Genomic DNA, 20973 nt, shown 5'->3' with positions numbered 1-20973 from the left:
TTTGCTACTAACATCTATTAATAGTAGTAATATCTTCTTGTTTTATTAGTGGATTTCAAAAATACTCTGATTTCTCGAAAGTATGAGCAGTAAACACAGTGTCTCTAACAAGAATCCATGTTTGATAATAAAGTCTCTGCAATGATAGTCTTGCACAGTTTCTTTATTATGCTGTCCCTAAAGCAAGCATTTTTTATTAATAGCATTAATTAAATGCTATTTATTAATAGTGATTAATATCAAGAGATACTTTAGCACATATAATTAATATATGACATGACAGAGCTATATCAACGATCTGTAAGCTGACAAAGCATTCAGTTTGATTGAGGGGCTCTATCCCAATATACACCACAAATGCTCAAATCTTATGATTTAAGGCCAAACATATTTATCTAAATGCAATTTTAACTTAAAAATTTTAAAGTATTTGTGTTTAACAGCAGTAATGTTAATACAACAGTTTTCACTATCAACAATAGTAGTAGTAGTATCACCTCCTTTAAATCGGTGAGTGGAAATAATAAATATATGGTTTAGTGTTATGTTAAGTAAAAAACAGATTCAAGAGCACAGAAAACTATTAAAGGCAATAAAAGCTTTATTTACTTTATGTTTCAGCTCCTGTTTGGTTTGTTTCTTCAGGAATTTGTTCAGTATTGTTTCTTGTCTTTTGCCTAGAGTAAATCATGAGTCACAACATAATTGGAGTATGATTAATGTTCAAATGACAGACACTTTCCAGATGAGCATGATGTCCCAATCAAAGGTTGCATGTTTCCTCAGACTTGTATTTTATGTCAGTATTTAGACCTGACCACAAGTATAAAGTGCTAAAACCTCAAAATCATAATGGGTTATAACCATTCTTTCTTAAATAATTATGTATCTACATGCTATCAAATGTTTGGAAAATCATGCCTGAGTCCTGAAAATTCACAAAGTTCTTGTCAGGATCAATGTCTTGCAGAAAGAAAAGTAACAATGAGCATGCTACTCTTTTTTTGGTATCCAAGTGACTTTGTAATTTCTGTCTCAGTGTTTTCATAACCATTATAATACTAAGGATGAGGTTAGGAAGGCATTTTTCAGCTCTTGTTTTTCTCTGTTTTTAATGGGTTCTGTTATACATCAATGTTTTTGTTTTGGTCATGTATATGACAGCATTTAAAATTACACAGGTTTTTAAGAACTCAGGTATATAAATTACCCAAACAAGTTAATAAACTGAAGCATATCAAGGAAAAATAAAAATAATTTATAACTATTTCTTTCTTTATTCAACTATTAATTATTATGATAACGGAGGAAATAACTTGCAAATGTCTAGCTTATATGGACAGAAAGAAACTTTGGTATGCTACCAAAACTACTTTTAAATTTCTTTAATAATGTAGCTAAATATTCAAACACAATGTCATTCATTTAGTATCTTGGACTCTCGTGTTAAAACACTACAGTAGACTTCTCACAGTAGATTTGATTTTGGTTTTTTTTTTATACATACTGTTGCTGCAACACTTTGGAATGATTGTACTCTGTCCCGCAAAAGGTAAGTGCAAGTAACTTGTGCTACTATCTACAACCCATTAAGGTAACAGAAAGATAGGTAACTTTGTCTGTACTGGATTTTGGATTGCATGTTCTTATGCTGTTCCCTTGTACAAGCCGAACTTGTACAACTACAGATTCAAAGGTTCCCTCCCCACACCCCCTGTCAAGAAAACAGCAGGGGTGTCCCACCACTGTTTAAAAGATACTGTTAGCACATCAGTTGTTCCAATTCAGTTTTAGTTAACAATAATTGTATATAGGAAAGAGAAGGTTTTGGGTTGTTTTTTGGGTTTTTTTTGCATCCAGATCATTAGACAAATCTTAATTAGTAGACTATTTTTGACTACATTTCTGTTCAGAGCAAATTAGCGGGATCTGCATTTCTCATGACAATTTTAGCACTACCTTTTTAGTATTTAGGTAAACACACAGGATTGTCTGAGAGAGCATCTCACTGTAATACAGGAAATTCTTATTCTGGTAAATTCTGCTTTACTGTTTGTTAGGGTTTGGTTATGTTGTTGTTGTTGTTTAATTAGCTGAATGCTATTTTAAGTTCCTCCTGTGTATTGGCCTAGTCATGGGAATTGAATCTATGTCTCTTCTTTATTTTTGTGTGCCAAACAAGTAAAAGGAGCTTGAATGAGATGAACACGCCTTTGTGAAAGCCACAAAGCTGTAACAGCTGAGCTAAAGCAGCACTGGATTGAAAGGACACTGAAGTGTCCAAGGAGAGATTAGGGGGAGAAAAAAGTATCTGTTTACTGCATTGGAGAGAGTAACAAGCCAACTTTTTGCCTTTCTCAGATACTAATAATGTATTTGGTTCACTTTTTTTGTTTCATGTCTGGTCTTAAGAACATAAAGTACCAAGTGTACCTATTTGTATCCTTCGGAAAAGAAACCAAGAGTCTTTCTTGTCCAGTTCCCCACTCAGCACTGTGGTTGTTAACCCTCGTTTCATTTAGCACCATCAGCCACACAATCCTACCTAGACTACAGCAAAAGTCTTCTACGTAATTGTACCTGCTGTGTTGTACACCACACAAGACCTCAGATGCTGAAACAATAATTTCCAGATGTTTCTGAATAAGAGTTTCCCCTTCTGAAACCTGCATATCTTTCTTTACTCCCAAGACTGAAAAGGCATCCTTTTCAGGCATCCTGAAAAGGCATAATCCTTTACAGATAAAGGATTCCTAGCCAGATTTAGGGACTATGAAAATGGTCAGAAGTGTACTTCCTATTGATATCCATCAGGAAAGCATATGCTAAAAAACATATTCTAAAAAATTAAAATAAAAAATCAAGCTCATCAATTGTACAGAATTTGTTTGGTCATCAAGCTGTGTCATAATTCCATCAGTTCAACTGGAACTTCATGTTTTCAGGTGGATTGTGGAGAATGGAGTTTTTCCTTCATTTTAAAAGGTCAGATTAAAGCTTCTATCTTCATAATTTTGCTCTCAACTGGCAACCGTTCTTCCTGAATGGGAAAAACTAATCCTGTTAACAGAACTGAGAGATACTAGAGAGAAGAGCCTAGTGTAAAAAAGGAGGCTTGAAAAGGGATAAGGGATATCACCAAAACGGGGATAGGCCAGTAAGTGCAATGGCAGCTAGAACCCTATCATTTCCAAGTACTCAACTAGAATCCCTTAGAACATGAGTTTTCTTTGTTTTAAGGTTCCTATCTTGGAGCCATAAACTATATCAATACTTTTTTTGCACCTTCCTAAATCTGGATACGCTGTCAGTTCACTAGCATGTTTTGTACACACAAAACCTCATTGTGAAGACTTTCTAGATATGAGTATCCAAATACTAGCTACCTTGAATTCTACAGCAGCGTTTCATATCTCATAAAGCATTCCAGCAGCTTAAATGATGTCCTTCTTAGAGCTCCTCTCTTTGATTTATATGTCACAGCTTCAGGGGCATCTAATCAATAGAACAAAAAGATAAAGGTTTTAAAAATATTGGATAAGAACAATCACTCTTCACTTTGGAAACCAAAGATATTCAGATTTAAGAAAAATCCTAAGTATTCATATTACTAGCCTTCATTTTATGCATGTAAATAAGGTGACCTATATTTCAGGAACGCTGAGTAATCACAGGTTTATATAGAATTTTTTTCTAACAAAAGCTGCTCACTGGAGGATCTATAAAGATATGACTTCTAAACCCTACTTGTTTAAAGGTAGGCATGAACAGGCAGTATTCGTACAATTAGGAGGTATTTCCTTCCTTCAGTTATTTAACTTCTCAGCTTATGGTTCCATCAATGTAATAGTTTCTTTAACCTTTTAACTGAAATTCATAAGTTTTTCAAAGACCCACAAGAATTAGAATGTATTTAAAAACAAAACAAGACCTAAAAGACTTTTTTTTTTTCTGTATCATAAAACACAGAACAAATACTCATTGTTCCTTTTTTACCTTTTTTCTGGTTTCTGGTTACTGTTTGCTAAAACATGAATCTCCATTGACAATCAGCTGCAGCAGTAAAAGAATTTATCCCAAACCATTCTGAAAAGTGAGTTGTACTATTCAGAGCCACATACAGATTTTCCTTTTCATGTTTCTTTAAAGATTAAAAAGGAAATTAATAAATCCTTGAGACATAAATTGCTTAAATTAATTAAAATCACATAGCCACCATCATTTACCTGCTATATTACACTTTCTTTTACTATAAAACTGTGAATTTTTTTTGTTTAGATATTTTCTGCTTTTGATATCTTTACACCTCTGTATTAGGTATTCTTCCTTTCTCATCTGACTTGTTTTAAAGAGATGCTCATGTAGTCATAAACACATACTTTGTTCTAAACTGTGTAGTATCATATACACATACGTACATGTGGCTTATAATCAATTAAACAAAGCTGCTCAACTTTAATGATTGGGTTTTTTCTCTGTGGGCATAAGTTTATGAATGATTTTTAAACATACAGTAGTATTACATAATTATTAAATTACATTAGCCAAGTAGATACATTGATAGACCCTCCTGCTCTAAGTGGAAAAGTACCAGTAAGTGGGCTTTCACTTGAAATATTTAATAATATAGTCTTTTTCAAGTGAAACATTAGCACTAGGTTATGGATCTGCACTCAAAACCACAGTTAATCAGTGATTTAAATGATTATTCTTTTGATGAAGAGCATCTGATATAGCCACAAACACCACCGTGTTAATGCAATAGGAATTAAATTGTCAATTGATCTCAATGACCCTCTGAACTAAGTCTGAAATAGCATCTGTATACTGTATCCATGCAAGTCAAAACACCTGTAAGTGCAAGACACAGAGACTTGTCCAAAGCCTTTGCAATTCCTGTACAAAATAAATTTTGTAATTTTCATACAAGGAGTGCTCTGTTACTCTTATTAATTTTGTTTGGTATTTCCTATGACAATTGGCTGTGATGTGATCTTTAACAACTTCCATGGACAGTGTACTAATTCTTAGTTATAGAAGAGTCTTGAATCATAGGAATCATAAAAATTAACATGCAAGAACCAGGTCTAGAAGAAAATACACATTTATACTTCGTACATAAAATGTTTAAAAGTGTAAATTTATGTAGTTATCTTACACATATTTCAGATGTGCAGACTTCAGAACAACAGAATAAAACTGATTTTGATTAACAATATGAAAACGGGTATTGAGACATTTCCACATTCACTAGTGCTGTTGTATTCTCTCACCTGAAGATGAAGAAGAAAAATGTCCACAGTGAAAATCACTTGATGTATAACTAAACTGAAGAGAAATAACGACTGGCTTTTTCTGAACATGCATTAGAAAATTACTAGTGTAATTTCAAGAGGTTTCTTTAGTTAACAGATTTGCAGTCTAGCATGATAATAGTTCAGATCAAATTAACTCAATTAATGCACACAGACCACTAATCAGGGATTCAGCTACTGAGAAAACACTGGGAAAGCTAGAAACAGCTGTCCATAATAAAAACCTAAAAACCCACTTTTTACATACATACAAACTTATAAGTAATAAGTATATGATAATAGAATTTTGCATACATGTAGTACGTATTTTTCTCTGCTATAGCAGCAATAACAAACATAAACATTGAGACTCCCTAACAAGTAAGTATTCCTCTATTGCAGATGAGAAATTTTAGAGAGAGCATTATTTTGTGACTTTCCTAAAATATTGGAATTAATTTTGAAACTTACAACTTAGTTTCCAAGTCTGAGATTCTTTTTATACTATCCTACAAGTTCTCTTATTTAATAAATTGATACATTCTATGCTGCCAAGCTGCCATGCTTCTCTCTGGAGGAACTAAGATGGCATTTTAAGTCTGTCTTATCTGTGCCTACATGTTGAGATTTGCATTTATGTGCTGTACTGAGACACAAAACTTGCTTCATTCTCAACCTTTCACCAAGCACTTACAGGCACTTCCTGGCTAACAGCCTTGACATAGCTATAAAAATTACACTTTGTGTGAACCATTCTAAGAATTTGGTGATTTTCTCCCCAAAAATTATTACATACAATTCTCAGGTGGTTCCTATTTGGGTAGAATTTATTTTGGGTTCATAAGTCCTATTACAGGTATGTGATCACATATAAAAAGACAGAAACAGCAAAACAGCTACAACCCAACACAGTATTTGAAACAAACACTGCAGATATTCACTTTGCTATTGTCTATATTGCTAAGATTCTACAAATTTTAGAACAATTATTATTTAATGAGCATAGTAAATATCTGGCCAGATCTATGGTAACCCAAGAGATCAGAAAAGCTCTGAGGGACTTGATACAATCTTGTCTGAAAATAATTCAAAGTTAATAGTAATTAATAAATATTTTAGGCATTCACATTGTGTATTAAACAAACTAAAATAGTTCCAAGGGAGCTATTCCATCCTCAGCCAAAAAAAACGTACCTTTTAAATTTTCTATAAGGCATATTTTTGTCTTCAAAAATAGAAACAAAGCTAATAAATTACATTTTAGAACTCTATTTAAAGACACTCATGGAGAGACTTATACTAACAGAACTCAGAAAATTCAAATATGGTAGTAGAAATACAAATATAAGAGGGGCGTAATTCATGCCATTATACCTGCTTGAAACAATTTTTGTGAGTTAAGGATAGAGTGCCAGCATAAACTTTGAATTTATTGGCTTTTGTTGCTTTAAATCAGACTCTTCACATTATTTAAACATAGTTTTTGTATTTAATATTCAGAGTGATAGAACACGTACATTTGGCTGCAGATAGATACATAATTCATGTAGGTAGAAAGCATACCTTATAACACTTTAGTGGTTTATTAAACTTGTTTCATCTGATATAAGATAAATTCTGTAATTGACAGCAAGTCATAGGCAGATCATACATTTATCATATTTAAGATTACCTTATATCCTTATGGTATAGAAACTATTCTGCTTTAGCCTCTTACGGGTTTGGTGTTTTTTCTCCCCTTGAAGAGAAAATACATGAAATATGTTAATGTTGTTAAAAATTACTTGAACCTGAGCTCCAACATTAAATTAGTTTAGTGGCCTAAGCTCAGTCCCTGGCAGACAGTTGAGTATATCAGGAAAACCATCACACGTACTTTGGGACCAGTCAATAGGACCAGCAGCCTCTGATCTAAAGAGACCCAGGCAATGAGCCTAGGTCTTATTTTAAATTACATCTTATTTTAGGGATCATGAAATCTTGAAGTTAGAAGGGGGGGTCATACTGTGCGGAGATTATCTCTGTATTCCTTACTCCCTCTCAAGTTCATAAAGGAATTATTTGAAATTACTCAACCTATTTGATGAGGAGGGATAGAAAAAAAATTAAGAGGACTGTTCTCTCAGACAATGTCTTAAGACATTGCTCTCTCTCTATTCATTGAGTAGTGAATTCTACTCAAATATGCTGACACTCGAATTTTCTTTCAAGTAATTTCTGTTATCTGTATAGCTTTACCAATATGGACTAGGTAGAGCCTTAGTGTAGAGCAGGCTGCAGCTAGGCCATATTTTTACAAGCATTATTACATTTAACATTTAATTTTTCTGCATCATAATGGATTGAAATATTAAGAGCCAGCAATAATTTGACTCTTTGCTCCTGCTCTTGGCTGTTGATAACTATAAAGTATTTTAGTATGGAAGTTCTAATGATAACAAGACATATCTAAATTAAGTGGATGGGTTAAGATGACTAAAATACCATAATGATTATGATGCAAGAGGTGCTAACCCCTACATTTTTAAAAGAATGGATAAGGCTAGACTATTAAGTATGTAAGTTTAACTAGTAACTCTTTCTTTCACTGCTTTTATTTGTTTGATTTCTTGGGAGTCATGTTGCACCAGGCTGGAATAATGTTATTTAAGAGACTTTTTTGTCAAAGAAAGATACAAGCTATATAAAAAGCTGAAAGAACATCAAAGTTGGGTTATATGAGTAATATTCCTCCTGATTGCAGTATTTGTACCATGTACCATTTTTCTTCATTTTCCCAGAAAGAAATTACTTATTTAAAGAAATGTCCCAAGAGATTTTTTAAAAGGTTATTAGAAGCTACAAAATAAAGAAGGCTTTGGGAATCATTAAATGAGCAAACCATCATAACTAATTCTGTCTGGATATGTATCAGTGTATAGATATCTGACTACCTGATTGTTTTCCTTTGAGTTGATGCTAAGTTGCCATGATGTGAGTTTTTTATTTGACTAGTGCCTCATTGCATCTCTGCAAATACAAGTTATTCTGGTTATAAATATGATGCATTTTCTTACTTTCTTGACTTCATATTTTATAAGGTACAGCCATTTTCATGTCTGTATGGTGTTTGGATTGCAAGAAAGTAATTGAGTTTCTCTTTGATGTTGCCTTTCTGTTCATGTCTAAGACTCTGAATACATACAGGGGGCAGAAACCTGGATGACATGGTAACATATTATTTTGTAAGGAAATAATAAGAATATTAATGGTAAAGTTATTAGTGGGGGTCTTGTGACAGCAGTAATTTTTTTTCACATTAGTAACTTTACAGACAAAATGGATGACTTAGGAATCTAAATTTTGTGAAAGTAGGCTCAGACTTCAGGTGAACATTCATCTTCTATGTTAAATATTTATTTAATTTTAATATAATAATATTCTCATATTTTTGAGATGTTATGGAATTATTTGCGGTTTTCTCTGGTAGATACTGAATTTTTCAGAGCAACAGAATACGATTTTAGTGATCCATTAAAACATTATTCAAAGGGAGCTTGACACTCAAAGAAATCAAGCTTCCTAGGAAAAAGTCAGGTTGAAATCCTATGGAAACGCTTGTTTCTTTTCAACCTGTAGGAAATCAAGATGATGCCCATAATTTGGGAGGTGAGAGATAAGGGGTTGACCACTAATAAAGAAATGGCCCGTTTGCATAGGGCTGTTTCAACATTGCCTTTCAGTCATTGAATAGGGAGATTACTTGAGACAAAACTCTTGAATGAGGAACCTTTTTGGCCTTGAGGTGTGACTGGATGAGCGACAAGTGGAAAGAAGCTTTTAAGTGTCAGTAGAGTGGAATATTCCAGCGGAAGTAAAGAAATAACAAGGCTGCAGCCCTAGAGTTCTCAGTAAAGAATTTACAGTCCTCAGAAAATGTGTCCAGCTGTGATCTTGTTCCTTCAGAGCGTTGAAAGAAAAGAGAAAACTTACATCTATTAGACAGATGAAAATTGTCAAATTTTGTTATCCTCCAAAAGCAGACAATCTTTTTTTGCTTTAAAATAAGAACTGATGTAAAGATTAAGATAATCCTCCTTTTTATTTTTTTAGAGATTACATAAATATTTTGCAAATAAAGTACTTTGAGAAACTTTTTACCATTGTAACAGCAGTTCACATAGATGATTCTTTTTGATTCTTTTCCAATGGGATGCAGAAAACAAGCTTCTTTCATACCCTGTCTTGCCATTTATCCAAGAAACCTCCAAAGTTAAAGTTAGAAAAACAGACACAAATCATGTAATACTGAGCAAATTTCACTAGCACCATGTTTCATATTGATGTGTCTTGGACTTAATTTAATGATGGCACGACCAGTTTGATGTTATTGGCTGTTGGCCCTGGTCTTGAGAAGTGAGGAAAGACCTACTTTTCTCCTCTTATTTTGATTGCAAAATGCTCAGCTAACTCTAGACTCCAAATGACCTCAACAGAAAAGCAGAAATTTAGGACTCTTAAACTTTCCAGGATTGGGCTGAGTATAGCTATCAGTTAATTTTACTGCAGTTGTGAAATATGAATCACGACACACCTTTTTTCAACAGCTGAAAAATTATATTGTAACTTACTAAGCTTTCCCTGTAACGCATTTTACTCTGGGACCTGAGAGACAGTGTTAACAGTTGTTTGATACACATACAGATGTACTGGGACAGGTGGGATGACACTTTAGGACAAAGAAACTTTTTTAGTAATATTCACTTTACTTTCTATTTAACATAGGATTCTTATGGCCTTGTATATATAAAACAGAAAAATAGAAATCATAAGACTTTTAACATCCTTTTTGTGGTGTAATCAGGCATTCTATGCACTCTTACTTTCCTCAGTCAGACAATAAATCTTAAGGATTTTTCTCTTGTGAGCCAAATTTTTCCATGTCTACTAATCTTGATGTGTTGCTACTTCAGCCTACAAAGTAATCTCAGTGGGACAAACTCCTGCCTCCGGTACTCCTCCATAAATTGAAAGCAATCCTATAATTATGATTGCACCAAGACCAGAATTTGATCTAGTGATTTGAAAGAGCCAGGCAGGCAGTATTTGCCTTCGAACACCTAGTTTTCTTTTTGCTTTCAGAACCACAGTCGTCTGTATCTTAATGTGTCCTGTAGAATTGTATGAACAGAAAAAAATGTGATGAGTAATGTTTACAACTTCCATTCTTAGCAAAGTTGTTGCCCTTCATTTCCCACTGAAGTCAATGGAAGCTGAATGTGTTGGAATGAAAGGTGGTACTGAGTCTCCACAAAGTTTTATTCCAAAGCATTACAAAGCACTGATGGAAAGGGATTATTGCAGTTAAGGGAAGTCAGCTAGTTAGAGCTGAAAAGATCATGTCTAATTTATATTTAGTTGTAACAATGGTCTAGGAACTGTTTTGGAAGATCTCAAACTCTGTCAGATATGAGGAATAGCAGCCCCTTTTTAGAGATCAAAATACCGTAATAGCACCCATCTAAATTGCCTGTAATATTGGAATTATTTCTTATACTAATGAAATTACCTGCCATAACTGTGCAATCTGCTTCCGCTATGTGGTGTTGCAATATTGATTGATTCTTACAAGCAAAAAGTCCAAATGTAGAGTAATCTAATAAATGATTTTCAGCTTTTTCTTTTCAATGTCCCTATTTTTTTTAATCTCAGTTTGTGGGTGCATAGGATTCAAAAATGTAACCTCAAACACTTACAACATCATATATGGCCAAACTTAGGAATTCTGCATTAAATGTAGTTATTTAGCAAAAGTCAACTGCATTCAGTGATCATCTTCTGATTTTATAAAGGACTAACTTGTTTGAAGAAAATGAGTTTTGAATGAAAAAAATATTACATAGCTACCACCTTAAGTGTGCAGTACAGGATTCATGAAATATGGGCTTTAACATTTAATGACTTCTAGGTTTTTTATATTGTAGAATATATCACTTTTGTGTAGGTTATTTTCATGAAAATTAAAAGATTGACTACATTACAGGCTATCTTCTACATTACCACACAACTATTACAGGGTAAGATGCAGGGAGTAAATGCTCCTCATAGCAATAGAAATGTTCTCCAGTTCTATCCAGGACACACTGATGTTGCAATATAAGAATAATACATTCCTAACACTTATTTAACAACAAGTTCCTATATCAGCTCATGCATATGTTGAATTTTTCATACATGAACAGTAACTTTGAAGACAATGACCTATTCATATTCACAAATACAGATAGTATTGAAGGATTATTTAATCTTTGTCAAAGCATGAACATTTTTTATGAGAAAAATTAACAGTTTAATTGCTAGACTTTTCACATAAAATATACTGTTAATGATAAATTACTGCATTTATGTGTTGTAACTAATATTGTGCATAAGCATATAAGAAATAGAGTATATTACCTTATAACCTAAATATTAAAATAGTGTTGGAGAAATGCTGAAGTTTTTTTCCAAATATTCAAATTTCATTGAATAACTGTGAAAAATAACTTCAAATTATGACCTCATTTTTAACTGTTTTATTTACTTCTCACATGTGTATAACTGACACTTTCAGATTTACTTGAAAATTCCTGGCCAAAGAAAACTGTTTACATTTACAGAATCTCACAGATATGGAGAGATCTTTGTGAAAGAAGCCTTAACAGTTTTGTGGCTCTTAAAATGCGAGGTCTCTTTTTCTGGCTCTTTTTCATAAAAGCAGAAATCTGCAAAGATGTCTGGCAGAGATTTCCTCTCGTGACTGTATGACAAGGAGCAAGACACAAGACTGCTGCTAGCCCACAAAGGGGGAATTTTGAGCTTCTGACTTCTCCGAGATTGGCAAGAGGTGAGGGATATTAAAATTCAGTTTGCTGTACAATCACCACACAATCTTTAGTGTCTTTTAACTGTTCTGTTTTCATAAGACCATTGGAGCTGTGCTGCCACCAGGATGTAAAAACCCTCTGGCAATTGAAAAGTACCAACACAGAGCCTGTGCTTCTGTGTTGCATGGAGATGGGCTTTTTACCTTTCTCTTAATATATTTCCGTTCACAAAGGTAGCAAGCTGATTTTATAGGAAATTTATTTTTAAATGTTTTGTTTATCCTGTATACATAAAAATTTATCCTAGTTTTCCAAAGCAAAACTTTGGGTGAAATATTTAAATATAGTAATCAGCAAGTCATCTGGTGAATATAGAAAATTTTAGATAGCCACAGATTTTATCAGAATAATTATACAAGCATTATACTAAGAGGTATCCAATGCTTTTACCTCCCTAGGTTCCAACTGAATTAGCACAGCATGTATGTGTGCACAGGGAGAGGCAGACAATGCTATTTCCCTCTGTATTCAGTCAGGCCAAAATGAAAGAGAACAGTATCAATTCATATAAACCATACCATTCAGTGATGAGAAAAGCCCACATATAGTACCTTCTGGCACATGTAACTGGAACACTTGTTGCTTAGGCTGAAGATGAAGTGCCTGTCATAACTGGCAATATTGCTAGAGGCACAGATTCTGTGAAGAATCTCTAGTAGCCAAGCCATACCATAGAGACATGTCACAAACCTTTACAGGCTGCTGTGGTCTGAGGTACAACCCTTATCACTGTACTGAAGATGTGTACCCACTGTACACATTTTATCCCACAGCACTGCAGATTTTTAATAGTAACTCAGTGTGGCTGGAAAGTACAGCAGCTTTCCAGGGATATATTTGCAGGCCTAAGATACAGTAATGGAGTGAAGCCAGTGCAGTCAAGTTCAACTTTGCTGAAAATCCAGTCTGCTTGTTCCCAATTTCCTGCCTCACTTTCTTGCCCGTCCAACCCTGGCACTTATGTGGACCCACAGTCAGACGCACACAAGACTCTTAAGGAGGGCTCAGGTAAGTGATGCTTTGCCTCATACATGTGTTTAATGCAGCAATTCAACTGCAGTAGAAATAATGGTAGAAAGCTCCTGACACACAGAATGGCAAGATCTGCCATATGTAACTATTTTAACCCTGAATCAGGCTTTGGACTGTGAATTTGGATGCCATTTTCTATGTTTGTTGGGGTACAATTCAGCGCAGACAGTTGTCAAAGGAGGATTCAGGCAGAAGTCAAAGGAAAAAGAAGGAGTTTCAGGTGATAGGGGTATCAAACACTTCCTGCCCTCAGAGGAGCAGCTGGCCCCTTAACGGACTGAATCATAAAGCTGGAATTGCTAAATCAAGGCAAAGGAACTCCTTAGCCAGGACAAAAGAATTGGGGTTTTCTGCTGTCAACTTTGCCTCTCCATTGTGAAAAGGACTGCTTAGTCCGCAACAGAACCAAAACCTGAGTGGAGCTCCCCTCTCCTGCTTCTTTGGTCAGGGCTTTTAAGAGTTTAATTTTCAGTGATCACTTGCTTCAAAATGCAGCCACATACCCATGTGGAATTAATGATTTGTAAATGGAAGCAAAGACTTAAGCAGAGTCTGAGGGAAACAGTACAGCTAGTTTATAAATTAATAGTATAGTTCTGTTAACTGTGGCTGCTGAGGAACCTCTTCCTGAACAAATAAACTTGTGGTCCTCTTTCATCATTATCAACTATATCCTTCCCTTTGAGCAATCCTTTTTTTTTTGTTTTACAAATCTCTACTTTCCCCAGCTTTCCTAGTGATGTGGCAGTGTACCAAGGTCTTTAATGATGTCTAGGAAGATTAGTTCAAGAATATTTTACTACTGTGGAAAAAAAAATCAATTTTCCTGTCTAAGAATATAGTATTTAAGCTGGACATGATCTATCTTTGTTAATTGTGTGTTGCATTTAATCCAATCTCATCTAACTGACTTAATTTTAGATCAAGTATGGGTTCCTGGAATATAGTTCTGGAGCCAACTATATTATAACAGCCTTATGGGAGGGTTGCAGCATGTGACTCAGGTAGGAATTCCAACTTAATCCAGCCTCCCATTCAAATCAGCAGACTGCATTACAGAAGGTCTATGTCAGGAATGCACACTATTTATTTTCCTCCTATAGTGTGGCAGTGAAGAAGACTTGCCTTCCTTTTCAACAACATACCAGTGAAAATAAGACAAACAGGCATTTTAGAAAACAATTTCCAGATTACAGCCTACAAAATACACATATATTTTTTTTCAGGAAATCAGAACTACATTAATTATAATTCTCATTATAATTCCTTTAATATTTTGATGAGTAATAGAAAAATATTTTGAGCTGTTACATATTTTTATTAGGATTGTGACTTGAGTCAGACAGGAGTGGCTGTACAATGATACATTATGGGCCTACATTTTCTTTATTTAGAAGTGTGGCTTTAGTCTCTGGTTTTCTAGTCTGAAAATCCTATATATTCACAGAACACAGTCAGAAGTGATCTTACAAAATGCAGGATGGTAGAGAACTATGCCAAAAAACTCCATATTGTACATGGATATTTGATGGAAGTATATAAAAAGTTTAAAGGTGGGAGAAAACCAAATTGTGTTTTCTCATTAAGTAACAATGATGTGTCCTGGTTTCAGCCAAGGACAGGGCTAATTTTTCACAGCAGCCAAGAGGAGGAAGGGCCTGAAGTCATGTGAGCACAGCCAAGACCCTCTGGTTATTTGGTACCATCTTACATTACTGCTGGGGTGGGGGAAAGGGACTCTCACTTTGAAGAAGAAGGGTGTCAGTGGTCACGGGAAAAAGTGTGGTTTGCGTAGGGTCCATTTGCCAGTGTTGTATTTCCCCAGGCTTGGTAAATGTCCTTCCTTTTTTACACTTTTGTTGTTAGTGTTATTGCTGTTATTGTTAATTTTCTTATCTCATTGCTTTTTCCTGTAAATTGCTTTTATCTCAAGCCATGCTTTTTGTGCCTTCAACTCTCCTTTCTGGCCACCCGTAGGGAGTAGAGGGGGGTGGGAGGCAGAGCAAGTGCCATCATGGTTTTGGTGGGAGCACTGAATTGAGGAATATTATTTCTAAACCTCACTAAACTCCAACAGTAGTGTTGCCTCCTAACCCTAGAGCAGTCAAATTTCATGTGGATCTGGACCAACTGCCTTAGAAATTGTGTATTTCACAACTGAATTGGTATCCCGTGGAAGTTAGGGGACCATCAGCTGTAGAATGGGCCTTGTTCTGTGTTTCTGCAGTGCAGTATTAACTGCTGTTACAGATGATAGGATACAGAACCTGAGAGACCAACTACCCGATGCTGGATGTCATATTTTATGATCTTATATTCTGGAGGGCTCCAGGAAGGGAGAAGATGGGTATCTTCCCTGACTAGCTTCCTCACCCGCTGTGAGAGGAGTATCAAGGCATGTTTCACATGGTTCAGAAACCTCCTGATCTGTTCCCTTTCTGCTATGTTGTATTTCCAGCAGGTATCTGGTATGTTGGAGTCCCCTATGAGAACAAGGGTCAGTGACTTGAAGGCTTTTCCCAGCTGCTCACAAAATATTTCATCTGGCTCTTCATCCTAGTTGGGTGGTCTGTAACATACTCCTGCCAGGATATCTGTCTTCTTGGCCTTCTCTCCAACACTTATGCATGAACACTTGACCCTATCATCACCCTACCATTGAGCTCTAGACTTTTGAAACGTGGCCTAACATATAGGGCTACCCCACCATATCTTTTTCCTTGCCTATCCTTTCTGAAGGGTTTAGAGTGATCCACAGTAGGTGTTCAGTAATGCCCCATGTTTCTGTGATGGCAGGCACATCATAGCTTTCCTTCTTCACAGGGGCTTCCATCATCTCTTTATTGCCCATGCTGCATGCATTCGTATAAATGCACTTGGACTATTGATCCCACCCCCCATCTTTTTCGGGGAAGAAGGCATAATTTCTGTGTGATTCTTCTCATGCTCTTCTGTTCTTTCTAACATATCAATAACACCTGTGTCTTCGCTGCTAAATGGACCTCCATCCTTTACCTCCGCTGAGAGAGCAGACAAAGGAACTCACTAGCACACCATCCCTCAAACATAGACATACTGTCCCCAGGTCTCCAGTGTGCTTGCGGTTTATTCCTTTCTGCTTTTAAACCTAGTTTAAAGATCTCTCATTAAACCCTGCTAACTCTATAAAGATCTTTTCACCCACTTTGAGACAGGTGTCACTAACTGGCCTGGTGTCGTGTACACCAACCTGTCAAAAACACCAAAATTCTACCAGTGCCACCAACTTAGAAGTCAGGTGTCAACTGGTAGCTCTTCCTGTTTCTTCTCTCATCATTCTCTGCAACTGGAGGCTAAGAGGAGAATTGTCCTTCTTAACCAATCACCTCAAGGCCCTGAAATCTCTTTTGATTGTTCTGGGACTTCTTGTTCAAAAATCCATCATAGCCTAGTGAAAAATTAATGCCATACTAGGATAGGAAGCTTTCTCTTCACATCTTTAACCTTTGCCCCAGAGGAGAAGGGAAGTGGGTGCACTCTACATGTTGGATCCTCTGTTTCTATCAGGGAGTTTTCTGTGACAATGATCCATCTGGCTTTTTTCCTTCATGGAAGCAGTTTTAATGCTGGATGTAAGCTGACTAAACTTTGACAACACCCCCACACTGAAACCATCATGATCGTTATTGTTCTGATCCACTTGCAAAGCTTCATACCTCATGCCAGGGTACCTGGGAAGGTGGGACGAACAATTTTAGTTATTAGATTAAGTTAATTATTACTTCCATTTCCAAAAGGAATATTGTGCACCTTCAAAGCTGTTCTCTTGTGCTTTTGGAGAAGGAGTTGCTGAGCTCTTCTTCCTGGTTTTCAAAAACAGGACATGTGGAAATGGCTCAAAGCTGTGTGAGGGAAGAAAAATTTCTTTACTGACTGGCTGATCAAACACTGGAATAGGCTTCCTGGAGAGGTGGTCAATACTCCAAGTCTGCCAATGTTTAAGAGGCATTTGGACAGAGACTTAATAACGTTCTTCATCTTATGGTCAGCCCTTGTATTGTCACAGAGTTGGCCTAGGTAATTATAGGTCTCTTCCAAAGGGACCTCTTCTCCCTTTAATTTTATAATGCTTTGAGGTAACAACAAAAGTTTTTAAATTGTTCTTCTACATTCAAAGAAGTTACAGCCCAGATAAAAAACATTACTGAAGTCAAGTTCTGCTTAGACCATCCTGTCATTAGATCATGGTTATATTACACACTGACAGTAGCTTGCTAATGGAAATGGAAGGTAAAATCTGAAGGTAAAAAAGAATCTGGGATGAATAGCTGAAAATGTGGGATGACTGAAGCCTGCATAAATTAATCAGAATATGCTATGATATGGCAACTAAAATGTAGGTATGTAGGTAAGTATCAAAGCTAAAGTGATTATTTACAGTATTCATGGAAGTATTTTACTGGAATCAGCATCTTCTACTGAAAGTCTGTTGGTTTGGGGGGGTATTGTTTGTTTGTAGTTTTTTGCATGATGATCTATTTATATATTTGCTGAGTTATTTCATAAATTATATTTTCCTCAGAGAATGAAAAACTCAGCATGAACATCTGCAAACTGTGAAGAAACCACAATGATCTATGCCAAAAGTCTTTAAAAACTGTAAGCTGTAAACACTGGACTATTTTTGCTTGGACCAGGAAATGAAAACAGATTGGTCAAATATTAACTGCATTTACAGCTGCTAGAGGTAACTGGAGTTGGGGTGGTTTGAACACTAATAATTCTTAACTTCAAGTGCATGAAAGAGACTACAATCTGTTTGACACAATTTTTGGAGATTTTGTTTTTAACCATGATGGATGGTGTACAGTTTAAAATTTTATTCTCTGATTTTGGATGCCACAGATTTCACTGTTTTCTCTCTTAGTTCAAAATATTACAGATATTAAGACTATTCTACAAAATTTTTTTCCTCCATCATGTTTTACCATGAAGTGATAGTAATATAGCAGACTGCAATAATAACACCTCTCAACAGCATGATGTTTTAATAGTAAGAAACTGTTTAAGTTTAAAATGTAACTTGGAAGCCTTGGAAGTAAATTAACTCTATTGAAGACATCCCATAGGAATCTGTGCATGCCATATACAATATAGCTCCCAGAATGATTTTCCATGTATCTGTCTGACATGCTTTCTACTTGTGAAACATGTATCACAGAAGTAATAAAAATGTATTAGTCTATGAGATTTCTAAGCAATAATTTCTAATACTGTATGTACAATGCTACCAGTACACTAAATTCTCCTGCTTTTGACATCTGTCTTTGGAATTTATATGAGAACAAAGCATTTGAAGAACTCTATCTACATAATTTGTTGCTTATTTACTATGTAAAAACCCCTGTTAAATAATTTTCCTATTCCAAAGGATGACTCTGTAGCAAGAACCTAGATTGTCATGCCAAGACATAGAGGGCAATCAAAACCTCCATCTATAATTTCTAATTACATTGTCAAGCATTGATACACACCATTTTACAACAGCAGATTTCAGCCCTGATGTCTGTATTTTATTTATGTGCATATAGATATCAGTTCTACACCCAATATTATTTTTCTTTGCATGTAGCTAGTATATAGCTTATTTCTTCCACATTGCTTTGAGTGCATTATGTATTTGTCCATTGCTGTAATGAGTGAATCAGAACTTGAATACAGACATGCTCAAGTCATAGACTTTTGAGAACATTAAATTTACTGCACAGGCTCTCAGCCATTGGTGATAGACACAAGTTAATCTTCATTTCTTATTGCATGACCTAATTCAGAAAAGCACTTAACTAAAGTGTTTCATCTTAAACAAACACTTAAGTATTTTCCTTTTAGAGATTTTTCTTTTTTAAATTAGCATTCCATTTTATCAAAATAATGGTATTTTCTAAACACAAACAAATAAGCTAGAAGTTTTTCAGTCTAGACTTTCTGCTGGAACTTAGCACATGATTTTGTACATAAGATTAATGTCTTCTGTGAAGCTTTAGAGAAACAGGGCAAAGCAGCCATCAACAAGCCGTATTACCATTTTACCATTTCAACACTACCACTAAGAAGAAAATAACCCCCTCAGTTTAAAATGAAATAAATGACAGACACTGTGGCTCAAATAACATGTCTCATTTTGCTGGGTGGGGCTATAATAATCAAGGACTAATCTAAAAATTTCCAGGGCATAACTCAGTCATCAGCTTTTGAGTGTTTTGGAACACACTTTATTGATTAAGGACATTTTGTACTATCAAATATTTATTTTTCTCTTGCATGAAGTTAATAAAACCATGACAAACAGAGAAGAAGTTCTGTCTTGGAATTTATTAGGACAGAACTTAGTTTTATTGTAGATATGCTTTTATGCCAAGATAATATTCACTAAGCACAGATGTAATTTGTTCTGTGATTATATTCAGTATGACATAGAATGGTGATGACCTTTGTACATTTTGGAGATGGTCACTTCAAAGGCAGCTACAAAGATGACAGAGGCTCTCACTTCTCATGGAGCCACATGGAGAAGACAAGGGTCAGCAGATGTAAGTTGCATTGAAGGAGGCTTCATTGTGACAGAAGAATGATTTTTATTTTTTTTTTAATAGTGATATATTGTTCATTGGAAAAACTTCCCTAGGGACATGGTAAATTCTTCATCACTGGAAGGTTTTTTCATTATATGATTGGACAGGATGCTCTATATTCCAGGCTCCCTTTCCCATGATGATCAGGAGAGCTTTTGAGGGCCCTCCCAGCCTGGGCTGCTCTGTGACTGTATCGTTAGAATTAAGATTAACTTTTAAATTGCTAGAGAGCAGGTACTTCTTTCTTCGTATAGTGACTAAAGTTTTATAAATGTAGAACTTGTAGAACAAGCTCTTATTGCAATGCTCTGTTGTAAAGAATACCATATACTGAAAGTTGCTAGACACCATTGCAAAATTTGATGTATGTCTGCTGCTTGCATAGAAATTTTCCACAACCATAGAGAACTATTTATTGTAAACTGTGACCCATAGTAAAGAAATCTGTAATGAAGAAACTTGTTGCATAATTAGACTTGACACAGTACATACTGTATTATTGTCTGATCTCTTCATACATGTTCCTATTTATGCACTCCTAATTTAAGATCAAAATGACTCTCTAAATGAGTAAAATAATTATGTGAATACTGATTCTATCTGGCTTTTAAAATACTTTATTTCGTTTCACTGCTGAAATTCAGTAGTTACAAGAAAGGTAGTTGAAAAAAACTATCCCTTTGTGAGGTGGCTAAGAGCTGGCCTGGAGGCCTCATGTCACATAACCCGACCAGCCGAGGCTGTGGGGATGCTGGCAGCTCTTGGCCAGTGAGAGGAGTGGCAAGTCAGTTCAGCCAGTCAGGACCAGCCATGTGGGCTTTGTAACTCTGCATAATGGGAACTGCACTCAATCAAAACTGGCTGCTGCCAGATGAACCTCAAGTGTCGTGTGTCCATCTCAACTGCGACACATTTGGACTATTTTTCTCCCTCCTAGAAATTTTAGTATGTATTTGTTTATATTTCCAATGCAGCTAAAGCCCACTTTCTATTCTCTCAAGACCCTCATGGCACCGACAGACCTTACCAGAACTGCCCAGCCTGCTGCTGTACCTCTCCAAAACTTGAGCTATGCCCAGGATCCTACCCCAGGGCCACCAGCCCCTGTCCCACTGATGCTGCAGCAGTACC

General features: G+C 35.6%; 1 long non-coding RNA gene across 1 annotated transcript in view; it reads right to left on the bottom strand.

Annotated features, from left to right (window-relative positions):
- Positions 1-1761: 1761 nt before the first annotated feature.
- Positions 1762-20973, bottom strand: part of LOC140682042 (uncharacterized) — a 46721-nt gene continuing 27509 nt past the window's right edge. The window contains exons 2-3 of the long non-coding RNA XR_012053284.1: positions 6967-7032; positions 1762-3495 (exon numbers count right to left, since the gene is read on the bottom strand). This is a non-coding gene — a long non-coding RNA (uncharacterized lncRNA). The remainder of the gene's footprint in view (positions 3496-6966; positions 7033-20973) is intronic.

This window comes from Taeniopygia guttata, chromosome Z (genome assembly GCF_048771995.1).
Source record: "Taeniopygia guttata chromosome Z, bTaeGut7.mat, whole genome shotgun sequence".
NCBI lineage: Eukaryota > Metazoa > Chordata > Aves > Passeriformes > Estrildidae > Taeniopygia > Taeniopygia guttata.
This window is presented reverse-complemented; position numbering and strand designations above follow the sequence as displayed.